This window comes from Anabrus simplex, chromosome 10 (assembly GCF_040414725.1).
Source record: "Anabrus simplex isolate iqAnaSimp1 chromosome 10, ASM4041472v1, whole genome shotgun sequence".
NCBI lineage: Eukaryota > Metazoa > Arthropoda > Insecta > Orthoptera > Tettigoniidae > Anabrus > Anabrus simplex.
The window spans coordinates 23,283,413-23,296,786 of record NC_090274.1 but is presented as its reverse complement, the minus strand read 5'-3'; the positions used below and the strand labels follow the sequence as shown (position 1 = coordinate 23,296,786).

Sequence of the window (13,374 nt, the reverse complement as noted above, 5' to 3'; positions counted from 1 at the left end):
GTGCGTTGAGCGCAGGTGCGATGCTATCCTTACCTAACTGGCCAAATAGTTGTATCGTAATGAAAATCTGAAGTCTGAATAGCAGAGAACCTTTATCTTCTTCTTCTTTTTCTTCTTTTATGACTGCATAGGATCACTTTAGTCAGTCCATCATTCAGGTCTCCTTGAAGGGATTGTTTGGGCTTTGCGGTCCTCCCAGTACTTCTTCAGATGCTCCAATCTTCGTGCCCTTTTCTCGGTAAGAGGAGAGTGGGACATATCATGAGGATGTAGGATTTGAGACTTCTGAGACAACTAGTACAATACAAAAAATACCACAACAGGATGTAAATGGATCAGAGAAGTACGAGAGGATCTGAAGGAAATAGGCCTTACAGCAGATGACATCATAAATAAGATAAAATTGAATACAAAACTCAAGAATACAAATCTTCGCTTTACCATTACACGAACCTGTATCATAATGAAAATCTGAACTCTGATTGGTGGAGAACCTGTATCATAATGAAACTTGAACTATGATGAACCTCATTAAGATTCAGTTTTCTGGTATAAAATATTGTATGCAACAGCCTCTAATCTCAATATGAAAGCATCTCGCTCATTAGATAAAACCTTAACTTTCCATGACTATTGGGTAAATAACTACTGTTTTCATGCATTCATCTACAGACTTTACATAACTGAACTCCTTTTTTTCCTGATTTAGTGAACATGTGCTAAAGAATATATATAAAACGCCTTGCACGTAAGACCACCCTGAATTAATGAAAGTTATTTGCAAGAAAGGTGAAATAATGAATGTAATTATGATGTTTTGAAGCTTTCCTGTACCTAAGATAATTTTATAAGCATTAACGTAAATCTTTTATTTTAATATACACCCTCATCGGAGGGTCTGCCTTACAAGGGCTGCACTTGGCTAGAAATAGCCACACGAAATTATTATTATTTTAATATAAAATATTCCACGCTTTTATAATGTAACATTGATAGGCGACTAATTTTATCGGCATTGTGCAATGCCTTGGCTGGCGAGACCTAGCGTTTACAGTGCACTATGTCTACTGGCATGGGCTAGAGCAGTTTAGTTTCGTTGATCTGTCTCAGTCTTATCCTTGGCTTTGACAGTATGAAAGTGACTGAGGTATGAGTGGTGCTAGTAATACTATTCCTGTTGTATACAAGGAGCTTGATATACAAGGCACAACATAAAAGTTTATTACTTGGAAATTTTCATACAGTATGTACACAGAAAGAACACTGCTGGTACACACGTTCAGTGATAACATAAATTAGTAGACTGAGGGTCTGACAATTATTTACAGTTATACACATTAATATTTCTATGTACATTGAGTTCTATCTTGATAAGACAGTCTGCTCGGATGAATGAATGTCCGTAATAGTTGAAGACTATCTGTAGTTGGTAGAATGACAAGTGGAACTTGTAGAAAATCCGTAGTAGCATAATGCTAGTTAGGAGTTGTAGAACTTGCAAGGAACTTGCGGTAAAGTTCATGAATATCAGAATGCTTAGATTGAAGGCGGAGAACTTGCAGGGAACTTGTGTTAAAGTTCATGAGTAGCAGAATGCTAGGACAGGATGCACGACGGCGATACGGGAGGCAGGATACATGAGGCAATGTCCTGAGGTGACGCCTCCTGACCAGAGTTAGTCCACCTGTTCAGAACACTTATTTAAGAGGGTACCTCTGTGTCTGACATACGGTGTAGTCTGATCGCTGGACACTGGGAGTGCCTGGAGAGGCGGAAACGTCGCTCAATTTATAGCGCTGGCTGACGTCGCAGACGATTACGTCAGCGCACTGCAGTCCACCTCGTGGTCTCTCGAAATGTCGATGCTGGGCGGGCTGCGGAGCTTGCAGGCGACGGAGGACACACACAACAATTCCTTATGCAGCAAGTCCCTGTTATGAATGGTGTGAAAATGGTGCTTATATGGTCGGTTGCGAGATGCATTTCAGTGGGCTTGACAGACTGATATGTAATAGCAACTTCTGTCTCAGGGAGGAAAGTAACGAGAAACTACCTTGCTCCTCATTTCCCTAGTGCGCCTCTTCAGTGATGCCTAGGCCATCTATGACAGCTAATGGTGGAGCTGTTGAGGATCCAACCAGTCTTCAGGCTGGGGACTGAACGTACAGGCATTGTGGAATAGTAGTGCAACATTGTAAATATAAATATTAAAATATCACATATATTTATTTAACAAATCCATCTATTCAATACAATACAATATTTCTTATATTAGGACTTATACCTCACTATTAACATCCTAATTGGGACATGTTTCGCCCCACATATTGGGCATCATTAGCCAATACCTCACAACTCAAAATAATTTCTAATCAAGATCCTGACTATTTGTTGAAGGCCTGTATACTTCCTAGAATATAAAGGGTTGTGATTAAAAGGTCCAGTTTTAGTGTTTTCATTTAACTATTTAAAAATTGCTTATTTGATTATAAAAACTCCTAAGATAACTGCTTACCATAGTACAGGCAATTATTAGAAACTCATTAAAAAGTTCTTCAGTTGAGAAAATGTTGACAATCTTGTCAGGATCTTATATACTTGGTCTGATTATCCACTAGTTAAAACTTCATTCATCTTTGAATATTTATATAAAAAAAAAACGTAAATAAGTTACACATTGTGATCAAGTAGAGAATCTGGTTTAAAACTTAATGATTTTGTTTACTATCATGATATAGAACTGTTCTCTTCTTAAAAATCCATTTAACAGTGTTTATTTTACTACTTATTGATGTTTAAGTGACATTTTTAACAACCCTCTCTTGAGGGTATGTCCATAATTGTGAAAGTTTGAATACTGGAAGTCGAAATTGTTGACATTGTTGTTGTTGTTGTTGTTGTTATTATTATTATTATTATTATTATTATTATTATTATTATTATTATTATTATTATTATTATTATTATTATTATTATTATTATTATTATTATTGAAGTGTCAATTCCAGCATCAGTCTTTGAATCCGTTTGTTGGCGAGATGGATGAACGTTGTCATATTACATTCTTTTTTTTTTTCATTTATCTTATCATACTGCTGTAAAAATTCTCTAAAATGTTGAGTAGTGGTCCTTTTTGTTCATGCTGTAGAATTTTTAGATCTTGATCTATTGCAGTATAATTGTGATTACAATCTTTGTGATTAAAAAAGAAAAAAGATATTTGTTCTTGGCGTCGACCTCTGCAGATCTTTTGCAACTACTTTCACCATATGATAGGAACCTGCGTGTAAGTGTAATTGCGGAAGTGTAGAGCGTTGAATGTGAGGAAAGGAATGTTAAGGATGGCACAAACACCCAGTCCCCAGGCAAGGGATATTAATCATTACAATTAAAAACCCCTAACCCAGCTGGGAATTGAACCCGGGGCCGCCGGGTGACAGGCGGACGTGTTGACCCCTACACCATGGGACCAGACTTTGTGATGGTTGCTCATGGCAGAGAAACGATTATATTTTAAAGTGCTGCGATGTTCTGTATATCTTATGGGGAAGATCCTACAAGTTTGTCTGACATAACTTGATCCGCATCCCTGGCATTCCAGTTTATATATCACAGAATTTGTGTATTTATTGCTAGTATTTACTTGTGAGAGTTAAATAATATTCTTTCATTAGTGTTGCTGGTTTTGAAAATAATTTTTAGGTTATGTTTTCTTAGAACATTGGTGATTATGTGTATATTATTATTGCTAAATTTTTCTTAGAACATTGGTGATTATGTATATATTATTATTGCTAAATGTGAATGTCTGGCTCCATGGCTAAATGGTTAGCGTGCTGGTCTTTGGTCACAGGGGTCCCGGGTTTGATTCCCGGCTGGGTTAGGGATTTTTAATTATAATGATTAATATCCCTTGCCTGGGGACTGCGTGTTTGTGCCATCCTTAACATTCCTTTCCTCACATTCAATGCTCTACACTTCCGCAATTACACTTACACGCAGATTCCTATCATTTTGCTAATTTTGCTGTAACAGGGGCTGGGTGTATGTGTCGTCTTCATCATCATTTCATCCTCATCACGACGCGCAGGTCGCCTACGGGAGTCAAATCAAAAGACCTGCATCTGGTGAACCAAACTTGTCCTCAGACACTCCCGGCAGTAAAAGCCATACACCATTTCATTTAAAAAAAATGTGAATCTGGCATATTTTTCTTTAGTTTTTGGCTCTTTCATTAAAGTAGTTGTGGGGTTGTTACGTTTATTGATTAGCTTATTTATAAATTTTGAGTCCGCCTCTGTGGTGTAGTGGTTAGTGTTATTAGCTGCCACTCCCGGAGGCCCGGGTTTAATTCCCGGCTCTGCCACAACATTTAAAAAGTGGTACAAGGGCTGGAATGGGGTCCATTCAGCCTTGGGAGGTCAACTGATTAGAGGGGGGATTTGATTCCCTCCTCAGCCATCCTGGAAGTGTTTTTCTGTGGTTTCCCACTTCTTCTCCAGGCAAATGCCGGGATGGTACCTAACTTAAGGCCACGGCCGCTTCCTTACCTCTTCCTTGTCTATCCCTTCCAAACTTCCCATCCCTCCACAAGGCCCCTGTTCAGCATAGCAGGTGAGGCTGCCTGGGTGGGGTACTGGTCTTCCTCCCCGGTTGTTTCCCCTGACCCAGAGTCTAAAGCTCCAGGACACTGCCCTTGAGGTGGTAGAGCTGGGGTCTCTCGCTGAGTCTGAGTGAAAAACCGACCCTGGAGGGTAAACAGGTGAAGAAGAAGAAGATAAATTTTGTGCTGAATCCGTTGTTCAAAGCTATTTAGCAGATGGTCCAGATTTCCTTTTTCAAATTTTTCTTTGAGAGCAGGATTTTTAAAGCTTTTTCTAACATGCTATTGTAGGCAGTTTTTTTGTGAACTTCAGGATATTGAACTTTGTTTAATAGCAGTGTAAGTTGGTTTCCGGTAAATGTTAAATTCCAGGTGATTATTCTTATGACGTGATAGTGTTATGTCTAAATAATTAAGTGAATTATTGTTCTCCATTTCCATAGTGAATTTAATATTCTGATCTAAACTGTTGAGTAGTTCCAAAATTTCCTTTCCTTTGTTAACGCTGCTATCTATGGTGGCTAGAACATTGTCGACGTAACATGTCCAGTATTTTATAACTTTGATCTTATCTGTGATATGTGTGTGTTCTAAGTGGTCCATATATATGTTCACCAGAATACTCGAGGATAGTGCTCCCATTGGTAAACCTGTCTGTTGGTAGATTTTATTCTCAGACATGAAATAATTACTACTTAAAGATAATTTTAATAGGCCTGTGAACTCATCTATTTCAACCAATGCTTAATTTACTGAATTTGGTTAAATTATTCTGTATCAAATTTATAGTGGTTTTAATGGGGATATTGACATATTGACGACATCGAATGAAAGGATCTTATGGTGTTCTGGTACCTTTATATGTTTTATTCTTTCGCAAAGTACTATTGAGTTCTTTATCATTGTATTTGCTTGGTAGTGATAATGTGCACTAAGGAAATCTTGAATAAATGGAGATAATTTGTGCGTCGGGCTACTCCTAAAATTGATAATTGTTTGTATAGGGGTGTTAGCCTTATGAATTTTTGGTAACGATTTCGCTATGGGTAACGTAGGGTTCATGGCAATGAGTTTTTTCTTTTCAAATTCATTGAAAAGGAAAGTACTATTCTCTGCCATTTGTAACTATCACAAAGACTGTAATCACAATTACTGTATACTACAATATATCAAAATTTAAAAATTCTACAGCACGAACGAAAAGGACCACTTCTCAACATGTTAGAGAATTTTTACATCAGTATGGATCAGTATAAGAATCCAACCCTCAACTTAAATGAGATAAATGAAAAAAAAAAATGAAAAAAAAAGAACGTAATATGGGAAACTTTTATTCCGATTATTTGTAGTAGAAAACAGGAACAGAAGAACTCACAATTATTACACTCGGTTTCAGTCACCGCCCCCATTCTCCTGCAAGCCCCGCGCCATTTTCCCACTCCACTTCCTTATAGTGACATATCTTGCATCTCGACTGCCGGAGCAAGTCAGTGGAGACTGGACTCCGTAGTAAAAAAACACGGGTGATACAAGTTAAGTTTTGTTCTTCACAATTTTAATATAAATGTTTTTTTTTTCCTGTTAGTCACCATTTTCCAACTCTTAATTTGATTTGTATTATCCATTTTACAAACTAAAAATTAGACGGTTATACTTCATTAATGCTTACGCACATCAGTCCATGTCAGAACACAACAACTAAGCCAACAGTATACAGATACTAGTTGAACCATACCAAGGGACAACAAAAACATAGAAACAAAAAGACCTCCAGCTCAAGATTGTTTTAACGATCACCATTTCACAGTTTTAACTTTCATCATGCTTTTTAAGAATAACTTTTTAACTAACATTTCATTTTGTATGTCCAATGCTTTTTAATTCATTATGCATGTCTTCCTGAGGATGACCCAATGTCGGGTTGAAACATGTCTATTTATGTGTAAAGTTTTGTCATGACGAATAGAAGAACAAATACGAGGATTCATCGAGTTCAAGTGCGCCGCGCCTGGTAGTGCTAGAGTGGGCTATGTCCACAGTACCGATAAGCTGGTCTTAGGAATGGTGCCAGAGGAAACGTATTACTCCGTACCTGATAAGTATGTACACTGTATTTTGGGGCCGATGACCTTCGATGTTAGGCCCATTTAAACAGCAAGCATCATCTTCATCATTATAAACTGTATTTTAAAAACAATGAGAGATTACAATAATTGCAATACCACGTCAGGGTACAATGGAAAAAATCCTACACAGAAATAAGAGCTACGACCTTCATGACATGTTGCAAAAAGCACAGGTTACTCGAGTGTACATATACAGATAAATAACGCATAACTCCCAGCATATTAAAACAAACACCTGTGAACTATTTAAAGGTAATACTCTACTTACCAACCCAGCTTGTCGGTTACTGGACTTTCGAAAACTTGCGTGAAGATTTGGCGGATGTTCGAGATTAAAGCAATGGGACGCACTTGGTAATTTACTTTTTTATATCCTTGCTCACCAAGCTGCTCTCTTGTAAATATGTATATAAACTGTAAAGTTCTCAACTGTTCATTTAGATAATGTATATTTACTGTATAGTTACCAACCATTGGCAGTAAGTTTTGTTAAAAACATTGACGCCGAGCACTATACCCTTCCCCCCGACTGTTATACTGTAAATAATTTTAAAATTTATAATTTCCTAAGAGTGCATCAATTATTCTTCAGAGCACCACTGCTGAACTCTGCTATAATTACCCAGAAATTTAAAGCATTGGTGCCGACTTCTCATTCTTTAAACTTATATTGTTGTAACCATCACCACTGTACAAGAGTTTCTCATACCTAATTTTGCCATTGTAATGTATACTAATTTGTGCATGTTAAATACTAATCAGGTACCTGATTTTTACCTTGAGGTGATAATTTTGACTGATGATGCCCTCAATGAAGGGTGAAACATGTCTCAAGCGGAATTAAGAATAAATTCCTAAATGTAAAATTTATATGTATTGAATAGGTGACAGAATAAACCATTTAGCATCCTACATTGTAAATCTCGCCGGATTTCTTTCATTCTGAAGAAAAATCAGCACTTCAGATAATGATAAGCAAGTCTGGGGATTGTATCCATAACATGTTGAAGACAACAGCCAGCTCATGAAAGATCAACTGAAATGTTGTCTATGGAATCGATACAATCAAAAAAATATTTCGCCCCACATCGATTTTGAGTTCATTTTTCCACTAATTACTTTCTCGGCCTGGAAAAGAATGTCACATATACTTTTCGAAGGGCGTGTTAAAAACACTTCATTATTGCTTGAACCGTAGTCTTTTATTTCGGTGAGAACTGAAAATGTACTTTGATTATTGTCACGTAGAGATGGGCACAGTGCGAACACTTAATAAATTTAGAAGAGTGATTGACAACGTATCCAGCTAAATGGTACACTAAACACTTCTCAGTAGAAGAGTTTCGAACTATGCTATCAAATTCAGGTACAGAGCTTTCCCAGTCTTCGATATTTATTGTATCTTAAACCACAATTTTTTGCTTAATAAGTTTCCACTGATTACTTCACTGTCTTGTTATGCATTTCCACATTCCAGGCTAACATACGCATCTGATTAACACACGAGATCAAGATCATCTCCTGTTTAGGTGCACAATTTCCTCCTACATTTAAAGCCTGCTTTATAGGGATGTAGTTGTAGATACATTGAAGTAGATGCACATGAAGAAAATCTCACTTAAAAAGGTATTTCGACAAATTAGGGAAAATGTGAGGCACTGCTCCTGGACGTAATTTCCATCTTGCACAAGAGATAGCCACTTTTTTACCATTCACTATACAATTATCTGATTTTACTATCAAATCATCAGAGAAATGAACTTGACAAATTCTACTATTATGCCTTAACTCAAGTTTCCTTTCGTGGAATAGTTCTGGCCCATTTTTCAAATTTATTTCTATCCTTCAGTGGTAAAAAAAGAGTCGCATATCTGCCATAACCTGACTTACAACCAGGCACAAAACAGTATGGCATATTGAACTGTTAATTTAATCAAGCCACATAAGATTCATATGCTTTAAGTACACAATACACAATGAACTGAGTTTAAGAACTGAAAGCAAAGAAAATTTAACTTATTGACTGAAATATCTTGCACAGTAACGTCTCCTGCACTTTCCTATACCCGTCTTGCCGGAACTACTGGAGCACGTGTTGGACAGAATCGCTTGCAGTGGCGGCGCCACAAACTACCATGCTATAACGGCTGAGTCCTCACACTTGTTTCTTCTGTTCTTCATGATTTTGTCTTAATTGGACGTAAAAAATATTATAGTATTGACTAGGAGGATATTGAAATAATTTTGTACAATTTTGTAAGAAGTTCAACCGTCAATATGGATCTAACATGAGATTCATAGACTGTAAAAGAACACAATGAACACAACTCCATGTGGATGAGGGCGGTATAGTAATACTCACGGTATCTCCTGCCTGTCGTAAGAGGCGACTAAAAGAGGCTCCAGGGGTTCTTAACTTCGAGAGCGTGGGTTGGAGACCACAGGGCCCTTAGCTTAGTCCTGGTGTTGCTTCCACTTACTTGTGCCAGGTTCCTCACATTTATCTATCCTATCTGACCTCTTTTGTCAAATCTTGTTCTTTTTCAACCCCGACAGTATTAGGTTCCAGAGAACTAGGGAGTCTTTCATTTCCACGCCCTTCGTGGCTCTTGTCTTTCTTTGGCCGATAACTTCATCCAACAAAGTATCGGACCTCTTCCATCTTTTCCTGTGATTAATGTTAATAAAGGATGGTTGTCCAGTTGTAATTCCTCTTAAAACAATAACGACTACCACCGCTGCCACCGCCGCTGCCACCACCACCACCACCACCACCACCACCACCACCACCACCACCACCACCACCACCACCACCACCACCACCACCACCACCACCACCACCACCACCACCACCACCACCACCACCACCACCACCACCACCACCACCACCACCACCACCACCACCACCACCACCACCACCACCACCACCACCACCACCACCACCACCACCACCACCACCACCACCACCACCACCACCACCACCACCACCACCACCACCACCACCACCACCACCACCACCACCACCACCACCACCACCACCACCACCACCACCACCACCACCACCACCACCACCACCACCACCACCACCACCACCACCACCACCACCACCACCACCACCACCACCACCACCACCACCACCACCACCACCACCACCACCACCACCACCACCACCACCACCACCACCACCACCACCACCACCACCACCACCACCACCACCACCACCACCACCACCACCACCACCACCACCACCACCACCACCACCACCACCACCACCACCACCACCACCACCACCACCACCACCACCACCACCACCACCACCACCACCACCACCACCACCACCACCACCACCACCACCACCACCACCACCACCACCACCACCACCACCACCACCACCACCACCACCACCACCACCACCACCACCACCACCACCACCACCACCACCACCACCACCACCACCACCACCACCACCACCACCACCACCACCACCACCACCACCACCACCACCACCACCACCACCACCACCACCACCACCACCACCACCACCACCACCACCACCACCACCACCACCACCACCACCACCACCACCACCACCACCACCACCACCACCACCACCACCACCACCACCACCACCACCACCACCACCACCACCACCACCACCACCACCACCACCACCACCACCACCACCACCACCACCACCACCACCACCACCACCACCACCACCACCACCACCACCACCACCACCAGTTTAGCCCTATGTTGCAAGCAGAAATGTATAGATCACTTATTTCTCTAATTTTTTCTCTTGTAATTATTTATTAACTTTGATCAAACTAGCCCATAGGTTGGGAAGATTCTCTCAGTGAATACAGTGATGGCCGGGCAAGAAATATGCCTCTTCACAAAACTAATAAAAAAACATCAATGCTAACAAAACTAATAAGTTCCCTGTTTTGTTGGTGTTTTCAATCCCATTCTTTTCTACTGTTTTAATACTGTGTCAGAATTTCACAACTTCACAGGGAACAAAGCAACCATGTGCTTAAAATATTCTGATAATGTGCAGGTTGTCAACATACATATAATTTAATAATTTGTTTACCAATGTTTCCTTATTTAGTTTACCAGTTTTTGTTCATAAAGTAGTTCTTTGAATGTTGAATCTCTTGATCATGAAACTGAATTACAGTAGAGTCTTTGTAGTCTGACACAACTAGCTCTAGTCATGTGACATTTTTCATTGTCAGAGATAGAACTAAACTCTTTTGAAAACTTCCAGGATAGGCCAGTTGATGTAAGAGACGGACCTTAAATTAATTAATCATGGATACAACTGGCTGTTCGTTGAATAAAATGTATTTTAATAAAATGTATTTTTCATTTAATATGTCTCTATAAATACAGCATTGTTTTTCTTGTACTCTTAGTAGTACACAGTATTGTTTAACCCTTAACTGAACGGCAATGCATATGCGCAAAGAAGAATTTACTTGCTTGTTAATGTCAGCTGTACAATTTTGCAAGTGTGCATTTATTCCTACCTTGCAGACGAACTCTCTAGGTGTTAAAAAAAGAATAGTCTTTTATTTTATGTTTTTTCTTGCAATCTGCTGGGGTTAAGTGTAAACTTTAAAGAGCTAAAGTAAAACAAATAAAATGTTGTTTACCTCAGAGAATTTGTGAACCAGGACATTCCTAGGACTGAAGTGTGGATGTAGCTACATTAATTGTACAGTTTTGCGTATACCGGTACATAAAACATTCAAAACTCTTAACATTTTGACTGATCCAAACAAATAAAAAATGATTAATTTTAACAAATAACTTTTTTAAATTTTTTCTGATAATAATGTATTACTTTAGGAATGAAAAACCATCATATTTAAATGAAATGATAAATTGCGCATTTAACGGTTAACTTTTTTTTTACAAGTTACAAGTAACTATTCTTATTTTGGTTCTGTATTGAAGATGACACATATCACAAATATTATTGTAATATTTATAGATCCACCCATTCAATACAATACATTTCTTTACCAATATATTTGGTCCGTTATTGGATACTATAAATTTTCCAGCTAATTCATTCCTGGTTGCCAGCATTTCACCCCAGTGTGCCAAGTTGGGCTCATCAGTTGGTAAATGGCACACCCACCAAGACATGGCTAGTGCATACCGTGGAGGCCACTGCATAGGCTATTTGGAGCCACCGGCAGTGCCAATGCACTATGAGAGACTTTATCTTATTTTAAAAAATTGATGCCTGTTGGCCATCAGATGGCCATCATAACATTTTTTCCCCAGTAAAATGCTTTCATTTAAATAACTCTAGTTTTGCATTGAATATCCAGTCATCCGACATGGCCCGACCCCATGTGTGTTGGACTAGACAGACTCTGCTGTATATAATGCTGTATATAATACTCATATGAGGAAAAATCCATAAATGAACCCAGCGGTTTGGGTGTTTTTAAAAATATCCAGAGTTCTTTCAACGCTGGTTGGAGTGGCAGCAGATTGAGCAGGAAGAAACCTGCCTAGGTAGACACAAGTGGAGGGTAACTGGAGACGAACTATGAAAACTTCCTTCCTTCCTCTATATGTGTGAACCTTTCATTTCTTCTGTATACGAGGCGTTTTTTTAAGTAAGTACCATTTTGATAAATAAAATAAAGTAATGGAATTTTTTAAACAATTCTTTTTTTACATGTAGGCCAGTACCTTAAACTGCTTCTCAACATAAGTTCCATCCTCACAGAAATCTGCTGCCTGATGTACCAGTCACTGCTGCGCAGTCGTTTTTAGGTCATCGTCGTGGTGCTGACCTCCTAAATGCTTTTTCAAGTGCAGGAGCAAGTGGTCATCACTAGGTGCTAGGTCAGGACTATACGGAGGATGATCAAATTGTCCCCAACGAAATGAAGCGATGAGGTCTCGGGTTCGGTTAGCTGCGTGAGGTAGCGCGTTGTCATGAAGCAAAAGAATCCCCCTTTCGAGCATCCCATGCCATTTGTTTTGGGTTGCGTGAGCACAGCCTCCAATAATTTAAGCATCCTGACACAATTTTATGTAGAACACTCCTTGAAATTTCAGGCATCTCATACCTAATGACAAAATAGTAAAGTGTCCGTTTTCTTGAACCTTTGCATCAGTGTTTTGTACCAAGTCTTCAGTAATGACAGATGGTTGCCCACTGTGCTTCTCATTGTGGACATCAGAACAAACTTCTTTAAATGCTCTAACCCATTTTCTTACCATTCTTTTGCTCATAATGTGTTATCCATACACTTCACTAATCTGTCGATGAATTTCAACAGCTTTCACGTCTTTTGCGTTTAGAAAACGAATCACAATCCATACTTCACACTCGGCGGGACCGTTAATTGTCAGAGGTGTTTTGAATACGCACAGACAAACTTAAATACGGATGAATGCTTCCGTAATGGCATTTGCGGGCTAGCCTGCAGATGTACGTACTGAGCGCGCGTGCTCTGAACAACAGCCGAAGTGCTGCAACGTCCATATTTAGAAACAGTACTTACTTAAAAAAACATGCTTTGTAAATCACTTTTCCTCTCCTTAGTTTTGTAATAGAGCTTGACTGTGTTACCTTTGTGTGACAGTCTTCTGTATAGAATGTGTCTT

At 39.4% G+C, this 13,374-nt stretch overlaps 1 protein-coding gene across 2 annotated transcripts in view; it reads left to right on the top strand.

Moving 5' to 3' along the window:
• LOC136882305 (ubiquitin-protein ligase E3B) overlaps positions 1-13,374 on the top strand; it is a 106,546-nt gene that overhangs the window by 23,110 nt on the left and 70,062 nt on the right. The gene's annotated exons all lie outside the window — the stretch shown is intronic.